The following is a 25,834-nucleotide window of genomic DNA, read 5'->3' on the forward strand; positions in this document are numbered from 1 at the left end:
GGTTTTCATTATCATCAGTTTCTTGTATCATGACATTATGCCTTTTGGTAAATCACTGCGGCAAACATATCATAATAACAATCCTTCGAAGCGTCCAAATTGTTGACGCTACGAAGGCTCGTTGGTACGAATTGAATAAAAGTGTACGTAGTGAATGCTTTTTGGACATTGAATTCGTGAAGTGCATTTGTGTACTGATGCATAAAGGAGTATTACTCTCGCAGCGCTGCAACGCGTTGTCGCGTTCCAATCTTAAAGGCTTAGCTTAAGCGTCCTACAATTTTTTTTTACAAATTTCATTATACGAAAGTGCAAAGGTTCCATGTAGCAAATTTTGTGGCTTAGTAACGTGAAATGAGGTCACGCTACGACGCGGTGGGAAGACGCTGACTGGACTCTGCGGTAAGAAACATTTTCCATGCCTACTTGAAGTGAATAATAATAATTGGTTTTTTGGGGAAAGGAAATGGCGCAGTATCTGTCTCATATATCGTTGGACACCTGAACCGCGCTGTAAGGGAAGGGATAAAGGAGGGACTGAGAGAAGGAAGAAAGAAATGGGTGCCGTAGTGGAGGGCTCCGGAAAAATTTCGACCACCTGTGGATCTTTAACGTGCACTGACATCTCACAGCACACGGGCGCCTTAGCGTTTTTCTTCCATAAAAACGCAGCCGCCGCTGTCGGGTTCGAACCCGGGAACTCCGCATCAGTAGTCGAGCGCCCTAACCACTGAGCCACCGCGGCGGGTACTTGAAGTGCTAAGACGCTTTCTCGTCGGCGTTAGTAACCCATAGCTATCAAATGATACTGAGTTCTTGAATTGTCCTATAGTTATTTGAAATGCTGTTTGTGCAAAGGGTCAAGGCATTATCCTCCCGTATTTTTTTCGCTTGCAAGCTTAATGACCAACGTGCTGTTGTAAACATATGATTGGACCTGCACGGGCAGCGAAAATATCCAAGTGGCAGTGTTTTATAATTCTTTACATATTATAACATGTAAAAAAAACTATACGAAGTAGAAGAGAGGCCCCGAGCAGTACTGGAATGAGTTGGAACACAAACACTGCGACTGTTTATCTCCCTTTTTTCTACCTGTTTTTGAATTGTGATTCTCTTTGGTCTCTTTTTAGAGAATTCTGCTAAATTCTACAACGTCACTTTCGGTGCATGTTCATTTAATTTTGAAACAGACATATTAAACGAGGTTGTAATGAACACAATGGAGGTGGTCCTTCCAAGGCAGGCAGAGAGAAAGACGCAAAATAGCGAACACTAAGCGAATTTATTTCCGCGTGCCTTCTTCAAAAATGACAGCACTGCCTAGCCTTAGAGACGATAGTAAGACACAAGCAAATCAAGGCAACGCCGAAATGTACGGCGCACATACGAATTGGGCAAAATTGAACCGTCAAAATTAGCGTTCCGAGCGCGAAGGCGCGTACATTGTGAGCGAATAAGGTCTTTTAGCTTAAGATTTCAGTAATTTCTCTCTGACTTTAAAATACATTGGTCAGGCCTTTACGATGTGACCGTGTCTTCTGAATAATTCCAAACAATGAAAAAATTGCTGCGTTCGAAACATGCTGCGATTATCATCTACGACCGATTCTTCGGCATGAACAGTGTCTCACGATGTGGCCGGCTTTCCAGAAATGAAATCACAGGTGGCGGTTTGGCAACGGCACTCCGGGCGTTTAATTTCTAGTGGCTTGCGGGTGGCTTGTAGCTGGTGCGGGTGATAAGAAACGGGCGGCGGTATGGCGCAAGAAGCTCGTGTCGACTGGTGTTTGGCCTTCCAGGCATGGGACTAAGAAAGGAATTCCAAGGGGAGACTCATTTCGTGCAGTCTTCACATTCGAGGTGCCAACGCTCTCATCTGGTGCTCTTTTCTGACCACAGCACCCTTAACAGCTGCCGCTTGTAGCTAGGAAGAAGACGGCAGCAGTCGCCACCGATGCTCTCCTACAATTTCCTGGAAACGCTCGGAATAGCTCGTGTTCGGGTAAATTCCGCAGACTTGTGTCCAGGGCTATACTGCCGAGTCCAGGTTTAGAAAGTCTACTAAATGGCACAAGCTTCTTGTGCACATTCTGCGAAGGCTTTGCGCGGGTTTCGCACGAGAGTGAAAAAATGTAACTCTTTTACGCGTGGCATTAGTGAGAAGAGCTTCATTTCTGTAATATTCAGCTCTGCTCACCAATAGGCGTATGCCATTGTTTCAGTAGAAATAATGATGGCTGCATTTCGCGCATATATTCATTGTGAACATCGCGGGAAGAAGGAAGAGACAACTTAAGAACAATCAAAATAAGCTCAACACAGCACTTTTGTTGCGTGTTATTTCTTTCATCTGTCGTTTCTAACCCGCACTGCTTAACAATGCGGGTTCAGCATGCGTGTTATGAGTTTCATTTGGCTTTTGTATTCTAGACTAGCAATGACAGCACTATTTATTCGCGCACAATACTTGCGGTAACGACCTTCAGTGTCTCCCTTTGGACATCTTACGTCTTCGATTGGTTACCGGTTCGGGTAGACCGCATTAGCGAGGCCCTCAAGCGCAAAAAAATGGAACCCGGCTTGATAACAGGTCTTTACGTGTTTAATGTTGCAAATGCCTTGATTTGTTGCAACGGTAATGCTAGTGCTGACAAAGTGAATCTTTGAATCTTGAAGGTGCCAATGACTGCTCGCCAGTGATTCGGGTCGACGTCGCAATGAAGCTCATAGTGGACGTCGAAAGTTTTTTCCACGGTCGGTCGCCCTGCAGTATAGCGTTCCGTACAAATGGAAAATCTCTTAGAGGTGGCGGCTGTTGTGAGTCTTGTCGCGACCCTCTGTTATCTCGGTGGGTTTTGGTCTTCTGTTTCGTCTGTTAAAGAGCGGTCCATGGCATACCTCACACAGCAACCAGGTTTCATGAGGCTGTGTTCACTTCATTGATTAATATGTTCACGTCAATGCAGAAGCTAGAGTGGTATTCCGGCTGTTTACTGGGCTCACCTGTGCTCAGAAATTAAGATAACTAGGCCGCCTTAGCAGGAAGTGGACTAGGTTGTTGTCGAAGATTAGGATCACCGCCCTACTTGACTTTGCTTGAATCGAAAGGGGCGAATAACTCTTCGAACAAAGCGCGGAATGTACTTTTCACAACCTATAAAGCCGCAGATGAAGGTAAATGTGGCTGATATCTTTCCAAGTAAATCTGGCTGCGTTTGGCGTCAGAAACAAAGCGGCGGTCACGTATAGGCGAATTCGAGTTGAAAACAGAATATAATAAAGGTTTTTGGCATCATTCTGGACTAAAGTGTAATGGTTCAGCATTCCATGTGTTGCTTTTTTTAATAACGAAAGAAGTCAGAAAATCAGTGTGTAAATGACTTTTTCAAAAATCTTAGCATATGTGTCGCATCGCTGCTTTTATAGTCTTAGTTCCGAATTCTTGATGTAGCAGGGCATTAAGCCAAATGTTTGCGACTCCAGAGTACCTGACTAATTTGGCCACTTATAGCAGCCGATCTAATGATTTCTCTGCGTATGTTTTCACATATAAAAGGAATTCCTTCTACCATTTCTAGGAGCTGATATATCAGTGAACTTGCTTTTGCTTCACAGTAAAGGTCGACACGAAAGATTGTCACGCCTCTTTTTCTGTGCGTCATTTGTGACGTGGAATACTCCGTTGCTGAGACGGCTATAAGAACTCAACTTCAAGAAATATTTTCGCGGTAACATGGAACGGGGACAAGTGTTGCACTTGGCGCTTGCTTTTATTATTTTCTTACAAAGCCAAAGCCGAGCATTTTCTTTAGCGACAAGCGCGCCTATGCTCAGTAGCAACCTAACAGCCGTGAGTAAAGTTCTTTCATTGTGCTTCTCCTTTACAGCATGATCGTGAGCTCTATGGTTGTTGAATGAAAGTTTCAATTCACGCAGGAGCAGCAAAGCAGGTTACTTTTGCGTGTTTCTCTTTTTGGGAAAAAGTGTTATCACCATTAACACGAACAAAGATGCTTGACGTCTCCAAAGCACAAAATACACACCACATAGACTAATACAACCAGGCATTCTATGAATTTACAAGTTCCCGTGACGGAAGATCCTGTGAAGGGAGAAAAACAATATGAATACGCTGTTTTATGGCTTCTTTCGAACGCTGAGGATGGCGCCTTAGCTCTTCAAGGGAGCTACGCTTTCAAGACTTCTTGACGTGAGAAAAAAGAAACGTCTTTTTTATGTAAATTTTTTGCAAAAGGTTTGAACAGAGCACAGAGGTGCATCCACACAATAGAGAGAGACAGAAACAGAGCTCCACATTGCGAAACCAGGCGTAGGAAAAAATTTCCCATGAAAGTACGTGCCCGGAAAGAGTTCCCTGAGAAAACTCCCGCTATGTGCAAAAGTCCACAGTGAGAAATTTCCGGAAAGAATTGAATTTTTCAAAACCTACTTTGACAAAACGTTGCTCTCTTTATGAACTGGAGCTTGGCTCTGAGTATAGGTGTGAGAATGAAGTATTTTTGAGTACAAGGTTTTACTATGTTCATCTAGTTCAGGGCATGGCAAGAAAACCCAAACCACAATGCACTTCCGCCAGTGGCTTATTTGAAGCGCCCAGCAATTAAGAGAGGCACTTGCCCTCAGACATTCATTTTTCGCAACCACCATTTTTTATACACTCAGCCCGGCCGGTGGGTGGGGGCGGTGTGAATGCACAGGCGGGATTTGAATTAAAGGACACTGTCAGGAACTGCTCCGCAAGAGCCACTGATTTATTTTATTTTTTATGCACTACTGCTCCATAAGGCCAGCTTCCTCTAAATCCTTCAAGAGCGATTGTCATAGTGATCACCGCTCAATTCGTGACCCCTCGGAAACTTAAATGTCGTCAATATTACAAAAGTATCTTGACGTCCTTTTAGTGCTTTTAAAAAATCATACGGCCTTTAACTACACCTGTATCGTAAGTGAAGTTCTTTACGTCTTTACAAACATCAACTTGGGCGGAGTTTTACCCCTGAACGGCCTGAAGTAACTCTTTTACAGTTTTAGGCCTCAAACTAACCTTCTCAAATACAAGTTTGTTGTGACTAGCACCCACGAAAACAACTGTTTGTCATTTGATTAGGCGCATTTCAAGACTGAAAATAGCAATAGCATCGCACTCTAGGCAATCTTCCCTAATGAAATCATGCCGGAATGATGCTTGAAACAGATGCTTGAAAGCCGCGGGTATATCTTAGTGACAACTAAAAGAGGACCGAATGGACGAAAAATGTACAACAGAAAATGAAATGTTAATAAAATACTAGGAATATGTATTGTCTCTTCAGCATGCAATGACATGAGCTGATTTTATGGCAGAGCGGTGAAGCTCATGAGCCGAAACACAGCTGTAATGCATGCAGAAGGGAGAGAAATTGACGCTATGCCAACTCCATAGAAAACCTCCCATTCGTCAGGGGGTTCCTTATTTTCAAGACAAATGAAAATCACTCGGCATTCCTTTTAAATCCTACTTTTATATAAAAAGTAAAAAGTTTTGGATTTGAGCCGGCGTAGAAACCATGCTGCGTGGGGCAAGCAGAAATGCTTAGCGACGCCTGAAACCGTCAAGCCAGAGCTGAAATAACACTTCTCATGAGTATTTCCTTATTTTTATTTACAAAGCCTCCTACTCGTGGCCAATTTGTGTTCAACACTTAGAGAATTTAGCGTGCCCAGATGGCAAACTAAAGGCCCGAAAGGTTCACACAATCGCGCGCTGAAGCGTAATCGACGGTAAACAAGACATTAACAAAAAGAAATATTCATATCTAGAGTTGCATCTTTCAGCTGGAGAATCGTTTGCATAAAGTCCCGTAGCTAGGAATAAAAACTTATCCTTGCAAAAATTGGTGATGTTGTTCTGATAAAAAGTCAATGATTTCAAACATCACATTCAAGTATTTTTGATGACTTATGAGTTTCGTTGCTGATGTATTGGTGCTTATTATTGGCCACCGATTTTCTGATTAAGATGAGATGGGTATTTTTTCTTGAATTTATTATTGATTTATTTTGTATTCATGCTGTATCCATGATATATTTCTGAATGATTGATGATGCAATGAAACCAGTGCTATGGCAAAAAAAAGGAATGGTATGAGTTATAATTTTTTAACGACTCTTTAACAGCACACTGAAATCTCTGTGGTCAAGTTCTCTTACATATAATTTAAACATCCACTACATTATTCTATGTGCTACTTTCGGTCAAGTGTGGAGCAGTTCACGACTATAATCTGTCAATCATTGCTGCAGACAGTTTTCATAAACCCACTGAAATGAGCAAGCCGCAAGATCGAAAATAGGGCACAACGATCTCTGGAAGTACATGCCGCACTGGTACACTCACCTGATATGAACCTCTTTATAGCGCGGGCTCAAGCTTATATTCTGTCAAAAGATGCCCCGTAAGTAGTCTTAGTGATGAGGTGTTAATAAATTAAATTTTCTAAGATAATTATGACGTCAGATACACAATCTCCGGCAGTTAAAATGAATAGATTTAGCTGCAAAGTATTGTTAGTTGATATGCATCATTGCTGCAAGAAAAAATGAAATAAACTGTCTAAGGCGGTTTTTGAAAAATATGCTCCTCTGATGTCTATAGCAATCAGAAAAACTATCTTCTGTTTCGACAGGACAGTTTTGCAAAAACACACCAAGAATTTGCGTTTTCACGTGGGTTCCTAAAATTTAATACCAATATTCATCTTGAATTTATTATTTTAGTCTGGCACAAAAAAATTCGAAAGCTCATTAGAAATTTATAATGTCGAGCTGACGCGAAAACACAACTTATGTGGCCTTTGTGAATAATTTGTGATGTCTTACCACGATTACATCGTAACAATAACAGAAATTCAATATCCATTTCTGCAAGCGCAATTGCTTTGAAGAACTACGTTTTCAGCAAGCTATGCATTCATAAACGAAGTCATATCAACATAGTGTTGAATTCAGCGAATTGCCATTGGCAATCGTGTGCTGTGGATCATTAAAATGAAGAACTTTAAAATTCCTAACTGAGTGTTGAAAAACAAGTTTTCACGGGGAATGATTAGATGGCTTTTCGATGCCTTCCTAGGAAGAAGGTCGCGCAGGTGAGGGGTAATGAAAAGTAAAAATTGTTTTCAGCCAGAATTTGGGAATATAAAATTGAGGCAGAATGTAAAGCAATATACTTTGACGCACAAAGAAGTTTCATTTCTCTGTCCAGAAGGCAAAACAACGTGTCCTTTATCAGCAAAGCAGGAAGAGTAATAGAGCTGAGGGGGAAAGAGGATTTTCTTCAACTGTTTGTAGAGCTTTCGGTGCTGCGCAGGTGTTAGGTAGTGCTCTAAAAAGAAAATAGTTAAAATGCTCACCTATCATATAATATTCCCGAATACATCCAGACAAGCATGAAATTCAAAACTCAGAGAGAAGATGGTGAACGGAAGGGCATGTTACTATTGTAAAATCTCGTATGATTTCATATGTGTTACATAAGAGCTGTAGGTGTGACAAATGTGTCTCGTATGAGCCCATATGGCAGCAGGTAAGTTATTGTGTCAAGATACCTGCCTCATATGAACACTTATATGTCTGATGCGAGGTCATATGTATCAAAAATGTGTCTCGTGTGGGCTCATGAGATATATGTGTCGAGAAACGTGCATCGTATGAACACGTGTTTCATACGTTATCATGTGTCAGAGATGCGCCTAGTACGAACTCATTTGTGTTCAATACGAGCTCAAACGCGTTGCGAATGTCTCTGGTGAACACATATATCTGGGGTGAAAATGTCTCGTGTGAACGCACGTACGTGGAACTCGTGCGCAGACAGGAGCTGCAGCCTACATCAGCCTACATCTATCTCCTGGAAACATTGGCGTTGATGAGTGCCTCGTATGCAGTCGCGCGTGCGTCGTGAAACGCGTAGAAACGTAGAGACCAAGAAGGAAGTAACAAATGCGAACCAGAGCATGAAAAAGAGAAAAGGAAACTCTTGGCCTGTTTCACACAATGTTCTCCTTGTTTCTCTGTATATGCCCTCTGTCTTGCTTTGAATACCGGTTATGCAAGCTGCCTGTCGTTCGGCGTTTTCAATGTGCTTGGACATACGTTTAGTTGGCACTTATATATGGCATTCCCTTCTTTGTTGCGCCACTGTAAAGCTACGGAACGAATAACTGAGGTATTTGCTTTACAGAGCTCCGGTTCTAGCAAAAAATTACTAGCGACGTCAGAAAAATGCGCTTCAATGCTTAAGCTTTGAATGAGCGGCACACAGCAAGATTCACAGTATCAGTGAAAGACGAGTTCTCTAGTTCCGTTCCTTAAACCAAACAAATAACCACTTCATCTCACGTCTTACACTTCAGCTGCAAAGTAATGAAAAGGACAGCGTGATATTTGTCCCACGAAAATAACGCAGAAGTTCCGTGTGGCAGTCATGGAGTAGTAGTTAGTGTAGGGCGCTGCGGATTTATGGGATGGGGGTTCGAGTCCTTTTGGGCGGACCGTTTTTTTTTCTGTCCCGTCATTTTTGCTACTTTCCTAAATTGTATGGCAGCTATTTTATGGTTCCCATCTTTTCAATTACAGCCCTGCGTTTCTCTGTCCCAATAGATTTAAACAATAGATTGTCCCAATAGATTTAAGTGGAGCCTTGGTTGCGCAGGCTTCCATTATGTGAGCACATTACAGCTAATGTGATGTCTTGGCAGCTACAAACATGCCGTACACGATTCAGTTACACTCTAGCTAGAAGGTTGGCGGTTGCGTCAATCACTATCGATGCATCCATAATTATTCGTTGCACAGTATATGCGGTAACAGTAGCCATGTCGAAGCTCATGGGTGCCAGTAATAATAGACACTTTTCTCTCAAGAGCTTATAGTCGGCACTGCTCGGAATATGGCTTACGACAGTAGCGACGTATTTACCCAATTCTCTAACTAAACACGCTTGGAACCAATTTATAAAGAACTCTACGTGCTATAAAATATTTCGACGTCACAGTCGCTGACTTCATCTGTTAGTGTGAAACACACTGGCTATGCGTCATGATTCGCTTCGTTCCTGCCACTTTCCAGTTATATCCTGTTGTCGAATGAACATTTCAGTGTGTCCACTGCATCTAAACTATAAAATGCCATGGAATCCGGAGATATACATTCATTACGTATTTTATGTTCTGTTACCGCCGTTTCGGTAGTTACAAAGCGCTGATTCATAACCAGAACATTCTCCCCTTATGACTTGTGTAGCATTGGAGACCACCGATAAGCACATATTATCCGTACGTTGTGCAATTGATACTGTACATTGCAGGAGGATCATTTGGTGTCCAGAACATAACTAAGAGATCCGTAAAGTTGTCTTCTTTATTCTGTAAGTTTAGGTAACTGTGCCAACGACAAATAAATTTTAAGGCTGGTGTTCCTCGTATTTATGAATGTAATGACGCTGCAGCGACGTTGCAGAGAGTTTGCACTTGCCTGAAGCAGTGCCTTGGCCAGCTCGCTAATGTTAGAGCTGATTGGTGACCAAGGAGCAAGGAACACAGACGAGGCAGACTCTACGTCACAGATTTGGTCTAAGGTGTTCCTAAAGTGGAAACCTGATATATATTGGGCCCAACAGTGTGTAGTACTGAATCCAACCATTTCGGAAGGTAGAAAGTGGTTCTTTTTAGAGTAAAATTCGTGGGGAATCGTGCTCAATGAAACAAAATGTTCTCTCCTGTGTGCTGGAGCCTCAATTATTTTTTCTACTAGGTAGGGCTGGCGGCGCTTGAAGCCAGAAGTTCTTCCTTTCGCAGCAGTTTGTATTAAGCAAAACTAGAGTATCAATTCCACTGAAGGTCCAAAATTTTGTTCAAATAATTGATTTTTTGTTTAAAATTAGTGCGTGGTTCAGAAAATGAGCATATTAAAAATAGTTACGCAGTACCCACAGAAGCAACATTGAGCCCAAACAACGCTGGTAGAATGATTGTGGAGGTATAGTGTGGCAGAGGAACGTCAGCGTTTTTTTTTTTGCTAAATTGTTCATTATTATCATCTTGTTTTAAGCAAAAAGCTTGACGTACATTTTCGTGATTTTACAATGAACTTCAACACTTGCTTACTATAATTTAACTATTTGAGCTTAACCACTAGGAAAAATAATGGTAAGTCTTTGTAGGCGTAAGCTTTAGATATTATATTCACAATAAATTGAAAGTTATAAGGCGTACAAAAAGTTATAAATTGTACAAACCTTTCTTGGCCCACTGAATGCCTTGACGGGAATCTTCTTGTAGGAAAGTGGGAAGGAATTCAATTTTTTTCGCACTCCTCGATCTTTGTAAGAACGTGTGAAATTATTATGTTTCAAATTTAGTAGTACAGTCAACTGTATATTTAATATAGTGTGAATGCCGATTGTGACAATAAGTGTGAGGAATGAGGCATCCAATGTTTAACATTCCCCGTGTGTTATTTCAGCGTTTACTGAAGCAATTCCGCTTTTGTGGTTCCTGTACCTGTTGTTCAAAATATACCGCGAAAGATACTCTAAGACTACATTATATGAGAAATGATCAGGTACTAACTCCCTTAACCGTAGGCTTTTTAGTGCTATTTACAATTAGAATTTTACAATATTCTTGGTCAAAGAGAGACGTATTTGTTAATATGGTCTGCATTAATATTGTTTGTTTCTTTTTCATCAAGTTTGTATCTGGACGCAACAATATCTGGACGTACTACAGCAACACTAAGAATACTAATATAACATGTCTGGTGATGTCTAAAATCAAAATAAATAATAGCAACATTTGGTTTACAAGAAATTATACTAAGAACAAAGCATGGTAAGAGATTTAAATATTGGCACGTTGACTATATACTGTGTATGTCCGATGTGTAGTAGCAGAAGGCTGCCTATTTTTTCTTGCCAAAAAGGGAAACAGAGAGATGGCGAGGGACGATAATCCGATCTTTAGGCTATCCAGATGCAATGCTGCTCACAAGGAGAGGAAATGGCAACACGCAAAAAGACGTGTTCAAGAATGCACCAGGTAAGAATTTTTTTCTCATCGAAAATATTATCCCCAGAGCGGGGGGCTTGGTGCCTTGCCTCACCTTCAGCCTTCTACCACTTATTCCTCGCCGAGCACACCTCTAACTTTAAGTTTTTCCTGTTAGCAGTTTGTTATTGGAGCTTGGTTCTCGGTATGCGCTCTCCGGAGTCGAATCCACATCGACAGATCCACACTCGAATAGTGCGGATATTAGATTAAAGCCCGTTTGCAGCAAAAATGCATTCAGGTTTTAGGCTCGTGCCTTATTAGAAGCAATAAAATGTCTATTGGCACAAAAAGTGCCAACGCGATTAGGACTCGCATTTGCTTACAGTTCCAGGTTCCTCATTAAAGGAGGATTCATTGTGCATCATCGGATGACTAAAATTAGTCCCTAAAATTTTGTTGGTTTTAACATAAAGATTTGTACACATATAGTATACCGACGCCAAAACAATCCCAAATTATTTAGTTGTGAACGCGAAAAGCGAGTGTATTTTTTGCCGCAAATTAATTTTTTTTTGAAGTTCACAAAAGTGTTAAAAGCAGAAGTAACAATTTTAAATTTCGAAAAAAACGCGTCTTTAATAATAATTTCTTTTTCGAGCACACGAGAGAGACTCGAGTATTTGGGGAAAAAATGCGACATTGCTTGTGCGAACTGCCATCTAGATAATGGCAGAGTACTTGATAACAATCTTATTGTTTTAAAAATCCTCGTTCGCTTCGTTGTCTAGTTAGCGCCGAAAAGTACCCTCCTTGCTAGAAGAAGAACGCTAATTTCACCTAAGACAAAGAAATGAGTTTCAGGTAGAGCGAGTAGCACCACACAAAGAGAATAAAGGGGTTAAGAAACTCCGCCTATTGTTGCGAGGGGCATGTTCGTGCCATGCACTCCGAAAGATTTGTGTGGTAGTCATGTGACACGTAAGATTCGCGGAAAGATTCTACAGGAGATATTCATCGCGCAGATAGATTAGTTCTTCCACGCATGCTCAAGAACTGTCAATTATGTATTCTACATCTGGAAAAATAACGGTGACGTTCACACATCACTCCTTTATAGGTAATCTCGGGACCATGATGCGTTAAAACCCTCTTTACTGGACTTTGTCCTTTGCTCGGTCTGCTTGGTAAGGAACAAGAGACGTCTAAATATGGAACGCGATAAAATGCCACTTACGTACACTCTTTCGTAGTGTGCACATGTGCAGGGCGCTTAGAATGACGCTCTAATTTCAAAAGAGAGCTCACAAGCAAAGTTAATTTGTTATATTCTGGTTGAAAGCAAAGTTGGCAGAAACAAGCGGTCGCAAAGCACACACCTCTTAATATCAGTCGATCTTTGAATTAGCGCCTTGGCCGGCCACTGTATATAATTACCACCCTTTTAAAAGCTTAAATAATTGGTCTTTGTGCTTTCCTTTGCTTTATTTTTGGAGAGATAAAGGTAAGAACTATTTTTAGTTGTTTTTAGCTTGTTTACTTAATTTTACATTGTAAAATCTCTCCTAAATTGAAATTAATCGGGAATGAGAATAGATAATTTCCCAATTATCATGCATGGCAGAAATCAGTTTCGTTAAAAAAAATAAAAAGGCACAACTTTGGTTCCTCTTAGAAAGAACTAGGAAGACCAGTCTTGTCATTATGTATTCATTCTGAATGCCGCTAACAGGTGTTCTTTGAAAAAAAAAACAATGCTCGTATAGCCCCATCAGGCGCCAATTAAATCTGCTGAAAAGAAAAATCATCTTTTGCATAAATAACGATCAGTAGACAAAGCAGAAGTGCAAAAATATTCATATTTAAGCATATTTATTTCACGTCCACATTTGTGGACACAGCGCCTTAAACCTGATACATGAACGTAAATACCGCTAGATTTGCTTGCTTTTTCTAACTGATCGTGAGACATGAATAAATGTTTAGCTGTCCGAATATACGCCTCAGGGAATTATTCTGTAGTTCATGACTTATAAAACATATAAAAGCAGACATTTTTTGACGACAGACATAAGAAAGTTCGGTAATTCGAGCATGGAACGTGGCTTTTTGATGTGCAGCCTTCACATCGACACCGTTGTGTAATTAACGTGCTCTGAAGTGTGGGCCAATGGTTGCGTTCATCATAAGTAATGCTTCAAGTCCGGCTGCATTGAAGTGGTCCCGAGTGATCTGAGCACAGGTGGAAAGGGAGAGAAAGATAGCATCTTTCGGCCTCTTTTACACATGGTATATACAAAAATGAGAAGTGATTTTTAAAGGCGGTTGTTCGCCCAATCTATGTCAGAGACCTGAGACAAACTGTCCGCTCCCTCTACCAATGTACTCATTGTTTTGTAGCCTTGGAGCTGAGCGGCCAGCTCTGAACAGACAATGGTCTGAGGGCGAGGGCTCCCCTTTTTCATCCCCCCCCCCCCCCGCTTTGTCTAGTGCTGCCACTTTGTTTTTTTCTCCGTCTCGGGTTTCATAGAAAATGTAATGATTATTGCTAAAAACCACCGCGAAATTTTCAAAACAAGAGAAAAAATGTTTTGACCGCCACTGAAAATGGTTGCTTCCTCCAGATTCATGCGTTCTATAATGTAGCACCGGTGGTCTCAGACCCGTTTTTGGATTTGGTAGGGTGCCTAAGACCCTTCTACACCTGCCTGACATTATTCACTGGTCATAGTGCACTGTGTTTATTGGCAGCTTAGCTCAGTGGCAGTTCTTTGCGACCAATAGTGGGTCTGCATTGCTCGGTCAGCCGCACTTACTTGTAGGAGCTCCTACATCGGCTGTTTTCTTGAAAAACACTTCAGCGCAGGAGTCGTCCAACGTTCTCTTTGTAAAGCATAGTTTTCAATGCCCGTGAACAGTATGCGCATTCTCTACCGTTCATGCACAAAAAAATGGCGCATTGTGGCGGGAAAACACCACTTTTATATTTTCGGCATTAAAGGGACACTGAGAACTCCATCAATTTTCTTTTGTAGCAAAATGTAATAGTTGAGCATTTCATGTCGGTTGCCGCTTGTCCGCGAGCGAAAGATGCATTTATTTCAAAGAAATTTGGATTCCAAGTTGAAAATGTTTTTCCCTCCCCTCCGGTTCAAACTCGAGAACTCTTATGACATCGCTGAGAACTCTTATGACGTCACAAGACGGAGTGACGTGAAACGTGACGCAAGCGCAGAATCCGCGATTTCTGGGGCTAGCGGTGCGGTCTAGCAGCTGCCCAAATTAAAGCTACCGCCGCTTGAAGGCATCTATTGGGGGTCGCTACCGTCGCATCGTTTACGTTTGCACCGGCGTCTTGCCAGCGTTAAGATGGATCCCGTTCCCCAACCCGACGACGAAGTTCTCGCGAAAACCCCGGCCTGCATTTCAGCGACGTCAGCTCCACAGAGCGTGCAATGCTTTTGAGGGAGTAAGGTTAGATCAGGCGCCGGTGGGTCATTTTCCACTTCCGCCGTGAGCAGCTGTTGCAAATTAAATATCATAACCTCAGTGCGGGGAGTAACGAGGGGCGAGGACCAGGTCGGCGCGTCGCGCTCGTCGGAGCCTGGCTGGGGCTTTGGGTCCAGTGGATTGTGATTCCTTGAACGGCGCTGTTGCACGGTGCAGCAGGTGGCGTCGAGGTCTCCCACGGTTGCAAGGGTCAGGTTATTTATTTCATTTTTGCCACAAAAAAACGGATGGGTGCTCAAGGGCGCTCATGTTTAAAGTTGGCGGCTTGAAAGTAAAGCCGACGCACGACATTTCAAGGGGTTCGGTGTGTATCCGGAGGTACGGGGTCCACTGGATCGGGCTCTCTCGCCCACTTGCATGTACCTTAAGATGTGTACTGTGATTTGATTAAAATAGCCGAGAGCTTGAAAAGAACAGCTCCGCCCAACTGCCGAACCTATTGAATTACGTCACAACGCGCACCTCGCCGCGGAGCCGAATCGGTCTGGCCAGGTCGGCGGCGGCTGGCGCACTCGGCGCGAAATACAGACATGCTCGAAGGGCTCCGCCAGTGCGGTCAGAGTGCGCCGAAGCCGCCGAACGCATCGGTGGTCAAGCGCAGGTGGAGTATAGCGGGTCTCGCTTTGGCCGACGTGGCGTCGCCGTGCAGCGCGCGCGCGCGCGTTACGCCGGCGTATAAACGCGCCTTAAAAGAGTCTGCGCTTAACCGCTAACCAACGTATTCGGTGGCGGCATCTATGGGAGCCACTTAAACCCCCCGCCCACTCACTAAATAAAAAAAAAACGTGCGCCGAGGCTCGGAATTGAACCAGAACGTATGGCGGTTGAGGCGGAGACGCTACTACTCCGCCACGACGGCTGAAGGGTGTCCATCAATAAAGGCACTTCTAGTGAATGCACTCTTCTGATGCAGAAGTCTCCGCGCTTTTGCTACGTATATCCTGGCCTAACAGAGCTAAGCCATCAGCAGTTTTTCTTGACTGCCTTGTACCTTGTCTCCCGTCCCTAATAAACGACTTCCGTTAAGTAGATTGAAGTTGACTGGCAGAGCCAGGAATGTTTCGCCGGGCGAGCGTGCGAAGACACAAGTGCTCTTTATACTGCGAACTGCCTTGTACGATCACCGACCATCGTGCCATCACAGTTTTTCATCGACCACGGCGATCATCTGACCAGCCTTAACAGGCTCCTTCAAAGGCTAGCTAGCACTTGAAGCGGTACTGGGATTTCCTCTGCTGTTCGGCGCTTGTAAATCGAGGAGCGTCAAAAACAAGGCCACGGTGCACGCAGAGCTCATAGACTCAAAACGCCATAATAAATCGAAACTCCCCTGACCGCCTTTGGCGACGCCAAGCATCGGTTTTATTTGTATACAACAATTAGGTGCAGTATCGGCTTTGAAACAAAGCTTACTTAAATATTGAACCGTGCAACCTTCCTTTGTCAGCCTCAGAGATTCGCGACATCCATGTGGGAAGGAATATTCCTCCAAGGTGGCGTCTCTTGTCCTTTGACGTCAGCACGCTTGTACTTGCAAGATCGGCCTATGGCGGCGATACCTGTATTTTGGTTCTTGCTATTTTCTGCCTTACAAGAGCTTTGTTTTCAGTAAGAGTTTCTTTTTTGTGATGAGGAGCTTGTATTCTATCGATAGAAGCCAACTTCAATTTCTCCTCAGTGTCCCTTTAAGGCGCGATGTCTACCTATGTGGAAACACCACTTTGGAAGGAAGGAAGGCCTCAGCCGTTGCTGGCACATACCCATTACGGGGGAGTGGCCAAGACACAGGTGGTTAATTGCTGGATATAGAAAAGTTTTGAACGTCCACCGCAGCACTTTTTCTTCGTCTATGACAATGAAAATTGGTGTGCCATTTCTGCATTAGCCTGTCGACATACTCTATGCCATAAATTGCACAATTCACGTTCGCTTGTAAAGACAGAATGCAAAAAAAAATTATTTACTCGTCCCTCCGAAGAACGATGTGATGCACAGACTTTCCTTTTTTTACAAACGCATTTCAATGTAGCTGCAAGACATGGCGCCAAGACTTTGACAGGGAGGGTCAAAATGGTAAGAGCGCGGTATTCAAAGCTGGAAATTCGCTTTGTGTATGAAAGTACGCGCAGGCTTAAGTCGCGATCACATATGTGGACCCAGCGCCTGAATGGAATAGTTGAAAGTGTAGTGTCTGTCGTTTCTAGAGATATCAAGAAGTACGTAAGTATTTTAGAGCAAATTTTTAGTCATGCTTGTTATCAACAGATATACAACACACGATGAGAATTCTTTCTCACTGCTTCTATAATAATTGCATATTTTGATTGCTAAACATGCCTCACTTTGTTTTGGAACCAAATTTATACCGCGTAAAATCGAGGCAATATTTTTCTTCTTTTTTTGCTGGAGCAAACTCTCTCAGTACATTTAAAACACATTATATAGTTGTCTGACAAGTTGTGCAGCTTTATCGTTTGTATGGAAGCTTGCAGTAGCCTGAATGTTTTCAAGTTACTGTCTGTTTTAAGCTTGCCGGCACTGTGATAATAACTGGGTGGGAGCACGGACCTCTTACAAGTGAGACTGCGAAACGAGATAGGTTCTTGAAACAGCCTTGGATTTCATCGCCAAATATGTTGAGGCTACGCAATCACGTTATAGCCAATGTGCATTGCAGTAGTCTGCAATCCTCAGCTGGACATTAGTGAATGCATATTATTTCACTTAAAGATACGGGACGTTCAGCAATGTTGCCAAGTGGACAAATGGATAATCTGGAAGAACTGGTCATAAGACCTGCTCACTTGAAGTTGCCCGGTTTGCTCACGGCCGTTACAGTAAAATCCAAAATTATACGCTTTTTTCACATTCACTAATAGGTAGTTCGGATAAATTGGTGTTGCTTTTAAATACCTCATCTTTCGTTTGTATGGGGAATACGACCGAATAACGGCCGGAGGGGCGAGTTGGTGCATGATGAAATGAACGGCGGCGCAAACAAGGACACTAACAAGTGCGCATGTGGTGTCTCTTTATTTCTTGTTAGTGTCCTTGTTTGCTCCACCGTTCATTTCGTCAAGGAATACGGCCTCTGCAGTTTCAACAAGAAACGCCTTCAAAAAAAAAAGGCTACGACATTTCAAAACTGCCTTTTTACAGATCCTTAAGAATTTGAAAGTGCGCAATACCGTGCGGATCATTTCTTTCATTTCCAGGAACCAGGGTTCGTCTTTTAGAAATTCTGGAATATCAAGACCCTAATAACACATGCGGTATTTTCTCGTCGTGGATATTGCAAAGCACTCAAAGTAAGTGCACGCGGTTTATGGAAAGCGGGCAATATTTTAGAGAATGACATCTTAACGCATATTCAATCGTTTTAAGAGCGCGGTTAACCCAGGTAATGACCGGTAATGATAAATTCATGTCATAATTAGAGTCGCACTTCCACCCTGGATCTGAGCGGCAAACAGAGGTGGGTCTAAAATTGTTATGAGTCTAAACATATAAAATTTGCGAAAATTCTTTAGATACCTGCAAATACTCATGGGCTAGGGTGGGACCAAAAACAAACACAAGAAAGGCGAGAGAAAAAAGAAAACATCTTGAATATATGACGTACAAGCTCTCAAAAGCATCAAATCTATGATTGCAATTACAACTAACCAAACTAACCAAGCTCCAACATTCGTGAAACAAAAAAATAGGCATGAGGATTAACTGACGTTAGCCGAGTTAGGCAAAAAACACGTCAGCGATTTGCAACACAGTATTTTTTTGTAGTGTTTAGGAGGACGGCTTAGAGAGCGGCGAAATCTTTGCGCATGGAGGATATTTGACTTTTATTTATTTATTTATTATTTATTATTTATTATTGATACCCTCAGGGCCAAAGGCATTTCAGAGGGGAGTGGTTACAAATCACAAAAAATGAACAAAAACAAAAATTCAACATACAAGCGTCATGTTCCTGGTTATACAATTCAGAAGTAAGCATAATATGTAAGTGCAAGGTAAGAGAACAAAACAAGGGAAACTAAAGTAAACAAAGGAAATGGAGAATGATAAGTACATTTGTTGTGAACCTTAGTATACAATGTTAGCTAAATTGCTACGGAAGCGCAGGATGTCTTGAATGCAGGCTGTCGATCCGGGAAGGTGGTTCCAATCTGCTGATGTACGGGGAATGAACGACTGAGAACAAGCTTTTGTTTCGTGCGACGTTATACCGACCTTGTGAACGTGGTCTAGCCGTGGAGAGATGAAAGACGGAGGAGATATCAATTCATCGCATAGATTGGGACAGTTGTAAAAAATTTTATGAAATAAACATAACCGTGAAAATTTTCGACGGGAGGCTAAGGGTGGGAGGTTGAGCGTGTTTTTCATGGAGGTGACACTTGCAGTACGATTGAAGTTAAGTAGGATGAAACGGGCGGCGTTATTTTGTACAAGCTCGAGTGCATTAATTGAGTTTGCGTAGCTGGGGTCCCAAATTGCAGATGCGTATTCTAGTTTACTACGGACAAGGGTTTTGTATAACATGAGTTTTAGGGAGGTAGGGGAATTGGAGAAATTCCGGCGTAGGTAGCCTAGCATGCTGTTAGCGTTGTTAATTATGGCGTTAATATGGAGCGACCAATTTAGAGTGGAAGATATATGAACTCCGAGGTAGCGATATGACGTGACGGCCTCCAGTATGGTATTATTTAGACAATATGCACCTGTAGTAGATGATGTGCGGGAGACACGTAAAACTTTGCATTTAGAAGAATTAAGTTGCATTAACCATAAGTTGCACCATGCAGATATAGCAGATAGATCATTCTGTAGAGCGCATACGTCGTTAGTGTCGTTAATTTCGCGAAAAATTACGCAGTCATCAGCGAATAAGTGTATGTTAGAGGTTACGCAAGAAGGTAGGTCATTAATGTAAATAAGAAATAAAAGAGGGCCTAAGACGGATCCCTGTGGCACTCCAGAATGGACGGGGGTTGATGGAGAGGTGGCATTGTTAGCAGTTACGAACTGAGTGCGGTTGCAAAGGAAATATGCGAGCCAGAAAAAAAGCCTAGGATCAAGGTTTAGTTTGCTTAGCTTAAAAAGTAGTAATTTGTGGCATACCTTTTCGAAGGCTTTTGCGAAGTCGAGGAAGACGCAGTCAGCTGTTGAGCGGCGATCAAGGATGAGATTAAGTTTATGCGTAAATGATGCTAACTGAGTTTCGCAAGACAGTCGCTTACGAAAACCGTGCTGCATGTCTGTAAAAAATGAATTTGACTCCAAGAAGTTCGCGATACCTGTGTATAATATGTGCTCCAATACTTTACATGGAATACTTGTCAAAGATATGGGACGGTAGTTAAGGGGTGAATTCTTGTTACCTGATTTATGGATTGGGACCACCTTCCCGACCGTCCAGTCAGCAGGCAGAGCACCGGTGTCGATGGACTGTTGAAATATCTTGCAAAGCAGCAATGAACAGTAAGTTTGAGAACCCTTAAGAAATTTCTCGTTGATTGAGTCAGTACCTGGACTGGAGCATGGTTTAAGGGATTCAATAATCTTCTCAATACCGCAAGCTTCGATGCAAATGGGATCCATAGTTATGTAGTTGTATGTCTGCGCTTGTGGAAAAATGGTGTTAGTACAATGAACAAAGTTTTTACAGAATGTGGAGTTCAGTACCGCTGGGCATTCTGCATCTGGGATGGCAAGGCCATTCTCGTCTAATAAGTTAATGGTATCGCTGTGGCTGGGGTTGACAATGCGCCAGAACTTTTTAGGATCAGTGGAAAGAATGCTAGGAAGTGTATTGTGAAGAAAATTATTTTTTGTGCTTTTAAGTGCAGTTACGTAAACGGCGTTAGCTTCGCGGTACGCCTCCCATTTTGCGTTACTACCAGACCTTTTCGCAACTCGGTAGAAACGTTTTTTTCGATTGGACAGTCGTTTGAGATAGGAGTTGTACCACGGGGCTCTCGAGTGGGAACAGATTGTCCGTAATGGTATGTATGTATCTGTTAATTCTTTAACCTTGGTAACGAATAGATTCCAGTTAGTATCGACAGAGCGGTCATCAAACCCGTTGCAATAATAATCGATAAATTCGGCGAGTTCCCTGTTAATGGCCTGAAAATCAGCTTTTTTATAGTCGCGGATGTGTTTAGAAATCTTCTCAGCTGGGGGAGTAACGATGCAAATGTCAAATGAGAGCGATAGATGGTCGCTGAGACCAGGTAAGTAAGTGATTTCTGAGGCCATATCGGGATGGGTTGTCAGTGTTAAGTCCAGCGTGTTTGCAGTGGTATTAGTAATTCTTGTCGGTTGAGAGACTAGTTGGGAAAAGGAAAAAGTAGAACAAAGGTTTAAGAAATCGGTGCTTAAGTTAGAAGAAGGGTTCTGAACTGGGGTATCAAAAGACCAAGATATGTTAGGAAGATTGAAGTCGCCAAGTAAGAAAACAGGCGCCAGGGGGTGTCGTGTGCAAACAGCATTTATGGCATCGTGCAGATCATCGAGGAAGTTAGCAGAGTGACTGGGAGGACGGTAGCATACCCCGAAAACAATTTTAGAGTGTCCAAGTTCCACGCATGCCCAGACAATCTCGAGATCTGTTGTGATGTTAATAGCGTAAGACCGGAGTGTTTTAAAAAATGGCAAGTAATACGCCACCACCCTGACGTGACGTGCGGTCGCAGCGATAAAAAGTGTATCGGGATGAGTCCTGGAAAATGTCGGTGTTACGAATGTTAGAATGAAGCCATGTTTCAGTAAGTGCAATAATATCTGCGTTACACGTGTCAGCTACGGAATGAAATGCATCACGTTTGTTTACGATACTTCTTACGTTAGCGAGAAGAACAGATGTGCGTGGTGAAGGCGACGACTGCCCACGTCCCCTCTCGTGATGCTACGGGGCGTTTTCGGTGTTTTGGGCATTTGATGAAGGCGACCGCGGTGTGTCCTCTTCGAGTACTTCGGTGGGAAATTCCTTTATCAGTTCGATGTTGTTTGTCACGCTGTCGTATATGTAGCACTTATTGTTAACGTAGAGTTTGTTGTAACGAAGCTGGAACTTTGGTGACTGAGGCAGGCTTTTAGCGAAATTAGTAAGTTGCTGGCGCGCGTTACGGGTTGCTGGCAAAAAATCCTCTGATACAGAAATGTTGTCAGTTTTAAGTTTAGCTCGACATGCTAGTATTCTGCCACGGTCTTTAAATGAGCCGAACCGGATAACTACAGGCCGACATTTTTGATGTGAGAACGTACCTATCCTGTGGGCGCGCTCAATGACCGGTTGATCAAAGTCAGTGCCTAAAGAAGTTGAAAATGCAGTGATAATTTTTTTTTTCAGTCTGTTCCCAGGTTTCACGTGCGTCGGGTATACCGCGTAAGATTAAATTGTTCCGTCGTGAACGGTCTTCAAGGTTATCTATACGAGCCTGTAATTCATACTGTCGCGAAGTCAGCTGTTCGACAGTATCTTGAGTTGCGGCGACGTCGAGTTCTAGGGTTTCCAGAGTTTTGCATCTGCTTTCGATCAGTTCCAAACGGTTGAACACATCAAGCAACTTAGTTTCGAGGACTGCCTGGCTTGATTTGATTGTGTTAACGTCTGCACTCAGTTTAGTTTGGCCAGTCGTGAGTTCAGACGTTTTTTTGTCAATGCCTTTAAGTAACTTCATTATCTCATTCATTTGCTGAGAATCGCGTTCCGGATCAGTAGAGGCAGAGGCGGTACGTGTGTTGGGACCAGGGTTGGACTCGACGTCGCCGCAGCATAGCAACAGATATGCAGAGTCAAAGCAATCGCAGGCAACAGCACAAATCACCCTTGGGCAAGGGAGGGAAATAAGGAATCTGTTATCGTTTTTCTTAACGAAAAGAGAGTGTCGGTTACACACCTGTGGTGCGAAGAACAGATGCGTGTTAGCCATGCTGGCGCAATGGCTGCTCCCTTGCCCACTGAAGATGGTGACGGGCTGCAGGGCCTTAAAGTGCTCGGGCTGCTGCGATGTCGCTGTGGTAGCGAAGAGCCTGATATCTGGTACGATGACAGGAGATTGTTCCGCGATGTAGGCGCATGCGTGGCAAATGCGATCGGTCGCATCGGCATCGGGTAGACAGCCAGCTTCATGAAGTGTGACTGGCTGCAAAGCAAGCAGGGAACACGTCGCCAGGGACAGGAACGCCTGTGGTGCGAAGAACAGATGCGTGTTAGCCATGCTGGCGCAATGGCTGCTCTCTCAATGGCTCCCTTGCCCACTGAAGATGGTGACGGGCTGCAGGGCCTTAAAGTGCTCGGGCTGCTGCGGTGTCGCTGTGGTAGCGAAGAGCCTGATATCTGGTACGATGACAGGAGATTGTTCCGCGATGTAGGCGCATGCGTGGCAAATGCGAACGGTCGCATCGGCATCGGGTAGACAGCCAGCTTCATGAAGTGTGACTGGCTGCGAAGCAAGCAGGCAACACGTCGCCAGGGACAGGAACGCCTGTGGTGCGAAGAACAGATGCGTGTTAGCCATGCTGGCGCAATGGCTGCTCCCTTGCCCTTGCAGAAGCAGCATGATAAAATTGTACATTTTGTTTCAAATGCTAATTGTTCATGCCGCCCTGTTTTGCAAACAAAGCGTGAAGTAATGGGAGCGAAATTATTGATCGTCGTTCATGCAAGCGCTTTGACGCAGCTGCAAAGATTGAATGATTCCAACACATCGGGATAGACCAAATAAATTTCGCTGTTTCTAAATTTGTGCAAAATTTTTTTTCACAAAATAAACGTATTGGTTTTTGTCTTCGTAAATACGATTACCAAAATTTCACTCCTGCAGAGCGTTTCTGAATGTTCTCTTTGAAATGAGCGTGTTGTGTATGCAATGAAGTGTTCACACTATAATGTTACAGCAATGTCTACACCTTCCTAGTAAAGCAAGCTAAAGTTTTCCGGCTCTCTTTATAACCGCTTTTAGAATGGTTGCAGATTGGTAAGGTTTACGCGTGTTTAATGTCCCAAAGTGACTAACGATGGGGACACCGTAGTGAAGGGCTCCGGAAATTTTGACTTCTTGAGTTCTTTAACGTGCACTGAGAACGCACAGTACATGGACCTCTAGAATTTCTCCTCCATCGAAATGCAACTCCTACGGCAGGAATTGAACTCGCGTATTTTGGGTCAGCAGCCGAGCGCCATAACCACTGAGCCACCACGGTGATCCATTACACTGAGTTGGGCGATAGATCTACTCAACGCAAAAACTCGAGTTTCAGTATAGGGGATCCGCATGACATTGAAGCGACCTTCCGACTTTGCGATCTCAAAGCAAAAGCCTCAAGTCAGATTTCGAAGCACACTTTGGCTATGGGCAATTTGATCGTGTCTCCAGATCAGACCCGGGTAGTTTCTAAAATGTTGCCACATTTGGCGCACCCCCTCGCAAAATTTGACCTTCATCGATTGGGACGAAAATTGATGTCCAGGCTAATTTGACGGCAAGCAACACAATGGCAACCTTGAAATTTGACCCAGGTGACTCCCAAAATATGTCCCCCACCCCCTCAATTCAAACCTTTTGATGTGGACTAAACCAGGTTCCGCCTAATTTGGCCTCAGTCATTCCGTGGCATGATGTTGGTTTTACCTTTGAGAGGCATTGACACTGAAATGAATCGATAGCATGTAATTTAATAATATTAGTGTTAGATCAGCAACAGTCGCTATCGGTGGATTATTCGATGTAACATTGTTAAAGTGCTGTAAGATTGTTTTTAATTCCGCCCATTCAAACGTCATATAGTGATGTGGACAAGAGGTATCCTTAGTTCGTGTAACGCGCTGATTTACATTGCACATTTTAAAGTTTAAATAACATCATTTGCCATGCAAGGCACCCATATAGTGCAGGATATTACAGTGCCGCATTTATTTAATACTGAAGCAGTCTAAAATCAAGATAAATAATAAGTGCTTACTAAATGGCACGATATGTACTTTAAAGAAGACATTTCTTTTTTCAGCAAGCCCTGAAGCAAAATTCTAGTTAAATTAAGCCGAGGAAACAGCGTATTGCGAACATGTTTTAAAGGGTAATCCTCTTTTTCTCAGGACGAACGCAGCGCTATTCCCTGGCTGTCGCTTTTGATTTACTTTTCACGTTTTAGAAACGCAAAGCAAAAAGTTGTATCTCATCGCGTCTTTCGTCGCGTACCTGTAAAAATGATACCGGTGGGTTTTCAACAAATAGGTTCTGCGGTGGAATATTTTAACGAAAAAATTGGCATATCTGCACAACACGTAGAACCAATTTCGTCCTTCCCTTCTCTCTTTTTGGGGTATTTGTGTTTTTTGTTTGTTTTCTACGATTGAGACTATGAAGTTTCCTGCTTCTGCAGTATTGATCATGTTACTCAGCACCTCCATCAGATGTCTCGTGCCCTACCCATTTCTCGGTGTTATCATGTATGTCTGTTTTGATTTACTTGCACAAGATGGGTATATATCTTGTGTTTTTCCATTAATATGTAGTTGCCAAATAGCGCTTGTGTTGTGTCCTTCTGCCACCTTGGCCCTAGTTTTTGGCACTGACTACGTAATGAACAACTAGGTTGCCCAATCAAAATTGCCACCCTTACATAGGTTTTAAGAAACGAGCACTTAAATTCTCTTTAGCATTATCAATATGCTTTGTGCCCAGAACAAAACGATTCAACAAAAGCCTTAACGAGACAGAGCGTAGTTTGCAGAAACATCTCCTGGCATCGAAAAAAAAATTGGCTCTCTGTATGACAAGAAATAAGGTTTGAATTGCAAGCTGCTTTTTTTGCTCAATGTATCTATCCGGAAAAAGATCCGCTGCGGAATAAAACATTCTAGGCTAAAACAAGCCTGGAGTGTCAATATGAGTACCGCAGCAAGCTTTACAAGGAACAAGCCGAAGCGTAACACTATGGAAGCAAAAAGAAAGCAATATGGTATTCGAAGAAAACATTTGTTCGTGTGTCGATCCAGCTCCAGTTTTCTGGGCCTGCGCTTATAATCTCGCCGTGCGCGCTGGTGAACGTGTGCGTCCAGTTGAGAGCGACACCGTTGTCACCAAGGTACGAGCGACTGCGCTTAAGTCTGAGAGCATTCCAATGTCGTGGAGAATGTTATGGCCAAAAAAATTTGGATTGTTACCTGATGGTTATATTGCGCCTGAAAGGTTAGGCCAACCTACTTTTTTTCTGTAAAATCTTGATGCCTTTATGAAGTTGCATCTTACACATAATGCATA

At 42.9% G+C, this 25,834-nt stretch overlaps 1 long non-coding RNA gene across 1 annotated transcript; it reads left to right on the top strand.

Annotated features, from left to right (window-relative positions):
* Positions 1–3,734: 3,734 nt before the first annotated feature.
* Positions 3,735–17,864, top strand: LOC144104468 (uncharacterized). Its single transcript, XR_013308545.1, has 4 exons — positions 3,735–3,853; positions 10,756–10,895; positions 10,987–11,102; positions 17,777–17,864. It is a non-coding gene; the product is annotated as an uncharacterized LOC144104468 (long non-coding RNA).
* Positions 17,865–25,834: the final 7,970 nt, after the last annotated feature.

Source organism: Amblyomma americanum, chromosome 9, assembly GCF_052857255.1.
Source record: "Amblyomma americanum isolate KBUSLIRL-KWMA chromosome 9, ASM5285725v1, whole genome shotgun sequence".
NCBI lineage: Eukaryota > Metazoa > Arthropoda > Arachnida > Ixodida > Ixodidae > Amblyomma > Amblyomma americanum.